Source organism: Pelobates fuscus, chromosome 1 (assembly GCF_036172605.1).
Source record: "Pelobates fuscus isolate aPelFus1 chromosome 1, aPelFus1.pri, whole genome shotgun sequence".
NCBI lineage: Eukaryota > Metazoa > Chordata > Amphibia > Anura > Pelobatidae > Pelobates > Pelobates fuscus.
The window spans coordinates 165,393,978-165,403,477 of NC_086317.1; the positions used below are offsets into that span (position 1 = coordinate 165,393,978).

General features: G+C 42.1%; 1 protein-coding gene across 1 annotated transcript in view; it reads left to right on the plus strand.

Annotated features, from left to right (window-relative positions):
• GNAI3 (G protein subunit alpha i3) overlaps positions 1-7,345 on the plus strand; it is a 40,258-nt gene extending 32,913 nt beyond the window's left edge. Inside the window, exon 9 of the mRNA XM_063451878.1 lies at positions 6,269-7,345. The gene's annotated coding sequence lies outside the window, so the exon portion shown is untranslated. The remainder of the gene's footprint in view (positions 1-6,268) is intronic.
• The last annotated feature ends 2,155 nt before the right edge of the window (positions 7,346-9,500 follow it).

Below are 9,500 nucleotides of genomic sequence, written 5' to 3' on the forward strand. Positions count from 1 at the left end.
GGTAGAAATGTACATCACAGCAAGTTTACATTGTAATCCACACAGTGAATATCGACCGTGTTACATTGGCAGGTAAACCAGTTTCCCTGTGAACATAACCATTAACGAGTGAAATATTTGTTGGTTGTTGGCATCTTGTCTTTGTTAGGCTTACAGTGCCTTATTTTGGTCTGGACAAGTGTTAATTACAATTGCAGTATCTGCTTGCAATGCACATTTAACATAGATTTGTAAAGTTATCTAACTTTTACAATTTTATAGTATCGAGTGATTGGTAGGAGGGATGGGGAGGGGGCACAAGAGTCCCCATCTTTGCCACATCTAGCTGTACATGCAATAACCATTATTCACAGCTCTCCTGTTGGATTCACAATGTCGGCTTACCATTAGTGATCAGTTAATTCCCACTAGTGCTGCCAGTAAGGTGCTGTCGTCTAGATGACCTGCTAACCCAATCTGTTTGTTTGCACAGCCGTTTAGCCTGCAAGCCATTCGCTCGTAGGAATATATTGTCTAGTCTACTACTAATGACGTCTATGGAGGGAATTGTTGTACTTTTCCAGTTTCCAAGCCTCCACCTTAAGGTCATGTGACAGTCAGCTGACCACCACTTCACGTTATTGAAGTGGTATGGGTGCAGTGTCCCTCTCCCCATTAACCCTGCAGTATAAAACATTTGTGTTATGGAGAAACTGTAATGTTTACATTGCAAGGTTAAGACTGCATGGGGATGTCCAGCATCTTCTAAATCCCCATGGGAAAGCATTGATTAAAGTTCTCAGATCACTTCATCCCAGAACTAGTGGGCGGCAGCCTTGACGTGGCAGGTGGGCTTACACTTTATGGCCATTAGAGCGGTACAAAAAACCTCCAGTCATTTAAATATGCATTTGGGATAGTACGCAAGTAACTCTTTTCTTTGTTTTTTTGTATGTATTGGGACTGATGTGTACTATGGTCATTGCTGCCTCCCAGGAGTAGTGGGAGTTTGAGCGCAGGACTTATTTATTTGGGAGTATAGTTTGCAAGGATTTACATTACAAAGAAATATACCGTATTTATTCGAGTATAACGCGCACCCCTAATTTTCAATTAAACATCGGTATAAAATTTTATACCGATTTTTAATCTAAAATTAGGGTGCTTGTTATACTCGAATAAATATTCGAGTGGGTGCTCGACAATACCGACCGCCGGGCTCATTACAAGCCCGGCGGTCCTGGGGGGGTGGGCAGCAAGCGTTTACTCACCTCCGTGCAGCTCCTCCAGCTTCCCAGTGTACATCTCGCGAGACCCGCGGCCAGCTCTGACGCTCTGACGTCGTCAGAGCTGGCCGCGGGTCTCGCGAGATGTACACTGGGAAGCTGGAGGAGCTGCACGGAGGTGAGTAAATGCTTGCTGCCCACCCCCCCAGGACCGCCGGGCTTGTAATGAGCCCGGCGGTCCTGGAAGGTATATTTATTCGAGTATAACGCGCACCCTTAATTTTAAATTAAAAATCGGTTAAAAAAAATGCGCGTTATACTCGAATAAATACGGTAACTTAAATACCAGTGCATATGGTGTATGAAACCAAGCATGAATCGGTTCAGACAGCTGAAAAAGAGGAAGGATTGAGACCTAGCCACACATGTTGAGAAACAGAACAGGGAAGTGAGATAAAGGCACACTGTACAAATACGGTGTTGGTTGGGGCATCATCAACCCTAAGATGATACGAATACAATATAAAAGCAAAGCTCTCTTCCTGTTAACCACTCACCTCATGAACAAGCAACTGGAACAGAGTTGGAGGGTCTGGATGGCACGTAAACGTCCGAGGCGGCAGAGGAGACACAGGTTCTGAAGGGTGAGAGTTGGGTGCAACTTACCCTTAAGCCCGCTCGACCGCCGTTGCACCCACACTCAGCGCTCCAGAGGGAGCAATCCATATAAGTGCATTCCGTGCTGGACGGATCCCGCTAAGCAGGGAATACAGCGTGCAACAAGCATGTCTGGAAACCTGGTTCCTGGCGGCAAAGTCCACGAAGGCGCAACACTGAAGCATATCCGTGCTGGGAGCTAGAGGGTATCCCCTCCACTGCTTGACTGCACCATTTTCTGGGACTGTCTTACCTGTGACAGCGGTGGGCTGAATAGGGCTCAAACAATCTTGCCTCATCCCTCTACATAATTGGTTTAGATACAATCCGATGAAGCTCTAGTTCTGTAGATTTCATATCTTGTTGATTGTTTTTATTTTGTTCTTACAAATATGTGTAACAGCAGGGCTGGCCCCTTCAATAGACCACGGTGGATACACACATGTCATCTAAAACTGAAGTTCCCAACCCATCGCAGCGGTGCAGCAGCACCGCATGGGTTGGGAACCTGTGTGAGGGTACATCGGGTGGCCCATGCCTGATGGACATATGCAATGAGGGGCCCGGTCGTGCTATGTGGCGCTTTAACAGCGTGACTGGGCCCCTTCTATCCTGCACAGAGAGCTGGGAGAAATTGACAGCATATCACTTTCTCCCAGCTCACTCACACAGCTGCGCAGGAGGAGTGAGCCGTGAGGATGTGGCTGGATCGGGAGTGCAGGCCCCCAACTCCCACCAGCCATAGCCAGCAGAAGGTAAGAACCTGTGGGGTGGCTTCATTTTGTGTGTAGTGTGTACAGTGGAACCTCGGAACTCGAACTTAATCCGTTCACGAAGGTTATTAGAGTCCCGAAGTGATCGATAACCGAATCAACATTTCCCATAAGAATTAATGTAAAATTGATTAATCCGTTCCAGACCCCCAAAATTACAGCATTTTACATTTATATGTATGCATTCAAAATGCAGAGATCACTCTAATATGCTACTTACATTTACTTGAGTGGTTCCTGCATTTCAACTTGCTAAAAATGTACTGTTGACCCTTATTACAATTATTTATATGTTTGGGTACCAAAGATCGTTTGCGTTCGATTTCTGACACAGATACACATGCAGATATACAGACAAACAGACACCAGCACTGCCACACATGCAGACACATAGACAAACAGATACAAACACAGACACCGACACAGTGTATAGGTAAGTGTATTGGCTGCAGTGCACACACCGACGTATACTACATCCTTAGCACACGAATAGATGCACTACATCCCCAGAACACACACACACACTCTCACACACTTTACTCCCAGCACACACACAGACATACACGTCATCCCCAGCACACACACATAGAGACACTACCATTGCAGAAGCATACATGTTTTGGGGGGGCAGAGGGGGTGTAAGGGTGGGCAGCGTTTCATCCTTGGACCCAGGCAGCACAATGTCTTGGGCCTGCCCTGAGTCACAGCGAGCTCTGTCCTAGTATTCCAGATTTAACTCATGGGGCCTGTGGGTGGTACACCCGCCTGAATATAACCATAGGGCTATTTACCTTTTTGTGTCCATAACTTTTGCAGACATAGCATTATAGTCTACTGATGGCTTGTTTTTACACATTCATCTTCCTGACCACACTACTTGTTTTACCCTTGTTTCATGTTATAAAATAGTTCAGTACATATAACATTTCATGTAAAGCCTTGTCTTGTTCCTCATGTATTCTGAAATGTCTCTTCAATGCTTGTAATCCTTATATGCACTGGAAAAATAAAGAATTAAAAAAAATCTCTATAGGAATCCTGAGTGTATATGTTCTAAAAATTTAGAATACATTAAAATATGAGGTGATCATTTAATAATGAGGTGATTGGGAGTAACTTGCTTAGATCCTATTTTCTACAAACTGAAAAACTATATAATATCTGTTTCAAATATTGTGCCAGTCAATTCAGAGGTTAAAGGGACACTCCAAGCACTAAAGCATCCTATGCTCTTCCCATTGTATACATTGAAAGGCATGAAGTAAGAAGGTGCCCTGTTTCCCAACACACAATTGTTTATAACTGCAGCAATTTATAAAAATCACAACTGTAAGCACAGCCCCTTAGTGACAAACGCAGTAGGAGGATATTCTACTTCCTTCTCTGCCATGCACACGCTAATCATGTCCACACCACCATGGACATGTGCCTTCACAGCTTATGGGAAAAGGGTTAAGCATGGATCATATGCATGTACAGTAGCATGATCTCATCTGATAACTTCTACAAAATAGTACAGTGGGGCAACTGCTATCAAAGTGTTTTTTATAGGCACTAAAACAACTTTTGCCTAATGAAGCAGTTTTGGAGTATAGATCATGACCTGCAGTCATATTGCTCACTTATCTGCCTGCTAAATCACTTGTGCAGCTCTAGTCACACCTCCCTGCATGTGACTTACACCACCTTTCTAAACACTTCTTGTAAAGAGTCAGCTAATGTTTACACTTCCTTTATTGCACATTCTGTTTAATTGGGAATTTCTTATCTACTTCCATGTTTAATAGACCTGTAGACGCTGCAGGAGTATTCTGTATTAAAGTTCAATTTACGAGCAGGCGATAAAAACTTATAAAGTAACTTCTGATTGATAATGAAACCATTTAGTTTTTCATGCAGACTGTGTGGCTAGGGCTGCACAAGCATAAACAAAAAGGTAGCCTGGTAGCTTAAGTGGGTAGCTTTTTTTTTTTTCCAGATGAAATGCATAAAAACAGCGAATATGGAAAGGCATGAGGCAAAGCAATAAATGCTTACTCCAAGTACCATAACCACCACAGCCCACTGTAGTGGTTTATGTTTCTAAGACTACCCTGGTGCTGTTCCATGTTTTTTTGCAATGGTTTGCCTCCCCCCTTACCTGGGTCCTCTCTTTCAGCTGACAGTGACAACATTCGCCTTCGTCAGCTGTTTGCTCTCCGCCAATGAATGGCATTCTGTGCATACAAATATGCACAGAATTGACATAAGTTAACCTGGAATTCTTGTTCCGGGCTGGCTAATGACACTCCAATCACGCTGCCAGAGGTGAAGTCACACTTACAGCAACAAAGGGGTGCAACTTTGTATGTGCAACTTTTTTTGTGAAATGCTGAACATACAGACTACAGCAACTAATGAAGTGGTTATGGTGCTTGGAGTAACCGTTTAAAGGACCACTATAGTGCCCTGAGGGTGCCCCCACCCTCAGGGACCCCCTCCCGCTGGGCTCTGGGGAGATGAAGGGGTTAAAACTTACCTTTCTCCAGCGCCGGCCGGGGAGCTCTCCTCCTCCGATCCTCCTCCTCTCCTCCCATTCGGCTGAATGCGCACGCGCGGCAAGAGCTGCACGCGCATTCAGCCGGTCTCATAGGAAAGCATTATCAATGCTTTCCTATGGACGCTTGCATGCTCTCACTGTGATTTTCACAGTGAGAATCACGCAAGCGCCTCTAGCGGCTGTCAATGAGACAGCCACTAGAGGATTTGAGGGCTGGATTAACCCATTTATAAACATAGCAGTTTCTCTGAAACTGCTATGTTTATTAAAAAAATGGGTTAACCCTAGCTGGACCTAGCATCCAGACCACTTAATTAAGCTGAAGTGCCTAGAGTGGTCCTTTAACCCCTTAAGGACACATGACATGTGTGACACGTCATGATTCCCTTTTATTCCAGAAGTTTGGTCCTTAAGGGGTTAAGAAACTGAGATGACTTCTCTTTCGAGTTACTAACCAGCTACCATCATAACCACTATAATTAGCTGTTGTGGTTATAGTGCTTGCTAGGAGTAGAAGGAATTACATTTAAATCAGAAATGTTCAGATTTTATTTCGGTAAATTCAAATATGCAACGGTTATCTCACTTTTTTTTTTTTTTTTTATTCACACAAAGGCTATCCTGTTATCTTAAAAACAAGAGTTTACCTTACCATTAAAGACTACAGCTTGGTAATTGGCCCTTTTTATAAATTAATCTCCACGAAATTACTCTGTACACACGGATTGTAACCTGCACTTACACCAATTAGCTATGCACTAAAAATACAGAATTTTTAATTCTGAAATGACCAAATCTTTAGCAAAACCTAATTTACCATTTTACTTGTTATATTTATTAGTGACCCATATTGTTTAAAACGCCCTTTACCTTTTGATCAGGAAGATTGCTGTTTGCACATGTGAAAAGACTTTGCATGATTTACTGTCTGTATTAGCATTTTTTTTCTTTATACCAACAGTACATAACAGTTCTTTAAGTGCCATAAGTGTGAGCTGTGTAATGGTTTTATTCACCTTTGGTACTCAAAGAGCTCAACTTGTTTGACAAGTGCATAGAATAGCACTAAAATAACTGTCTTGTTTCTCTTGCAGATTCTGAAAGGGGACCTTGATGTGTACCTGATTCTGGAGCTTTGTTGCATGAGGGGGAGTGCTATCACTTTAAGCACAAGCCATTCCTGTTCCCATCTGGGGATCCTTCCTCCCCACCCCACACATGCAGCTGCCTTGGAGTGACTGTATTTAGACCAGAGCTGTGAGCTGCCCCCTTTCCCCTTGTGATATTACCACTATCCTTATTCCAAGTATTCTTTCCATTTGAGGAATTGGACTGTTACTGAACCCTCCTGGATGCAGGAGGCAGCCAGCCTGCTCCCCCAGGTTGCTGCATCCAAAAGAACAGCAGTGTTACAGCACGGCATCTCTTCTTAGGACCCTTTGTTTTTAGTGCTTGTTACAATCCACTTTGTAACATCATCTTGATTCCTGTCTGGACCTGACTCAGTGAGAAACCTTTCTGAATGCTCCTTCATGGGTACTGGACACTAGAACAATTTTCTGCTCTCACTGTGTTTGTCTGCCTTGTGCCATTATGTTTTAATACTAAACCGCTCCCTGGACCCGAGCGGTTTATTTTTACCTTCGGCCTAATCCACTTTTTGTAATTGGCAGCTCCGTCACCGTTTTACTTATTTTCAGGGAGCTATGCTCACCCTTTTTGGCCATATCACTTTTTGTTGTGTTCTTTCTCCTATTTTTTGTCTTTGGCTCCTGATTGACTCACACAGCTGCCTTCTCTGGTGCCAGTACCAATGTCACTCCTACTCTGCCCAGTTGATATTGGGCAAATCCGGTCTGCAGTTTCCTTACCTGCTCCGGTGCATGCATTCCTACATTGGTGCCAAACATACCTTCACCCTAATGACATTTTTTTAAAAATATATATATTATAGTTTTTCTTGCCTTGAACATTCCTTTTTGGGTCACAGACTACACACAGGACCAGTATTGGCAGTGTCAAAGACACATGCCACCTCTTTTGCTAGGAATACCAACTGTACTATTAATGTTATATGTTGCATTTTCCATATTCACTCCTGTTCATTGCTCGGGCGTTCCACTCAATAACTCATCTTGTTTGTAAACAGTATTAAATGGTGAGATATGCAACTATTGTCCATTTGCCGTTTTTACACTTTTACATTTTATACAAATTAACATGCTGCACATGAATGAACCTGTCTTTGAATCCAACACTTTACACAAAGTAACTTGTTTTAACATGGTTTTAAAGTGTAGTTTATGAGTACTTTTTAAGTGGACATACATGCATTTTAAAATTGAGCAGGTTTGTTCAAACATACCGTATTTATTCGAGTATAACGCGCACCCCTAATTTTCGATTAAAAATCGGTATAAAATTTTATACCGATTTTTAATCTAAAATTAGGGTGCTTGTTATACTCAAATAAATATTCGAGTGGGTGCTCCGATAATACCGACCGCCGGGCTCATTACAAGCCCGGCGGTCCTGGGGGGGCGGGCAGCAAGCGTTTACTCACCTCCGTGCAGCTCCTCCAGCTTCCCAGTGTAAATCTCGCGAGACCCGCGACGTCCGAGCTGGCCGCGGGTCTCGCGAGATTTACACTGGGAAGCTGGAGGAGCTGCACAGAGGTGAGTAAACGCTTGCTGCCCGCCCCCCCAGGACCGCCGGGCTTGTAATGAGCCCGGCGGTCCTGGGAGGTATAATCGGAGCACCCACTCGAATATTTATTCGAGTATAACGCGCACCCCTAATTTTAAATAAAAAATCGGTACAAAAGTTTGCGCGTTATACTCGAATAAATACGGTATATGGTGACTACCTAGAAAAGAAGGTTACCTTTTTAAGCCTCACTGAAAAAAGGTTTAAAATGCCTGGTATAGCAGCAATAGTGCTAATATCAAGCACTGAAGTAAATTCATATCGGTTTTTGTATGCAAATTAGAAACACTCTGTATTCTCACTTTTATTTACAAATAGGCTGACCTTTTATCATAAAAACAAGATTCTACCTTAATCATCACAGCTTAAAAACTATAAACGTATTTTCACAAATTAGGAGAGCATGGACGTTCGATTGTAAGATTTGCTTATTTATTCCTACCCTTCTCCTTAATATACAATGTTTATATACTTACTGATATTCCCCTTTCCTGTGATAGATCTGTATAGCACAAGGTGCTATATGAAATATTTATATTCTTCAAAATTGACTTTTGAGATATATATATATATATATATATATATAATTTGTTTTCCCACACATTTTCATTAGTGCTCACAGCTTCTTGTAGCGTACGTATTTCCCTATATGCACCTGTCGTATTTTTTTTTTTATTATTCTCATCACCTTAAAACGGTGGCAGAATTTTAATTTTTTTTATTTACACATTTCCTGTGATGCTCATACAGAACCAGGTCTACAATAATAATCTATCTGTATTCCTACATATTTTGTTCTAAAAACATGATTTGGCCCATTCATTCCCAGGCCAGTGGACAGGATAGATCGACATGAGACATGTCTAAATGTTCCCTTTTTTAATAAAAGAAAAAAATAGATCTGTGTGTTCAATAAAATGATTATAAAGCATGATTTGTGGTATTATGTTAATAAAATTCACATTATCAGATGTCATTTTAGGTAAACTTAAGTGCAGGGTTAAAGAGAATTTTGAAATGTTAACAAACATTCTCACCCTTGTATCTGAAAAGGACCTGAAATGCCACTTTTTTTTTTTTTTTTTTTTTACCATTGGCAGCAATCCTAGATTGCAAATGTTTGCCTTTGCCATCCCAGTGCTCGTAGCCACTTACTGCAATTCAAAGTAAGGCAGATTTGTAATGATAATGCATGGATAAAGGGCTTAGAGTGCAGTGTAAAAAGTCACAATCATGAAAGAAAATGGATATATTAAAATGCATCCTAAAAGCCCAGAAGTTCTCAATCTTCTGATATATAATAAAGGGACACTGTAGGCATTATAATTGCTTACATCATTGAAGTTACTTCAGTGTCTGAAGTCCCCTGGCGCCATCCTTCCAGTCAGTGTTAAAATGAGGAATCACTAGTCTGAGCAGCAATGGGCAACAGGGATATGCTGAAAGAGGTCAGGTGAGGCTCAGCCAATCACCGGTTCCGATTCATTTAGGAATCCGTAATTTCTGCCTTAGCCGCCACTCCAGTGGGGGCAGGCTATGGGAAGCCAGGTATAGTTATTCTGTGTTAAACAGTCCAAAAATATCTTAAAGGGACAGTCCGGACATCAAAAAATGTTTTGT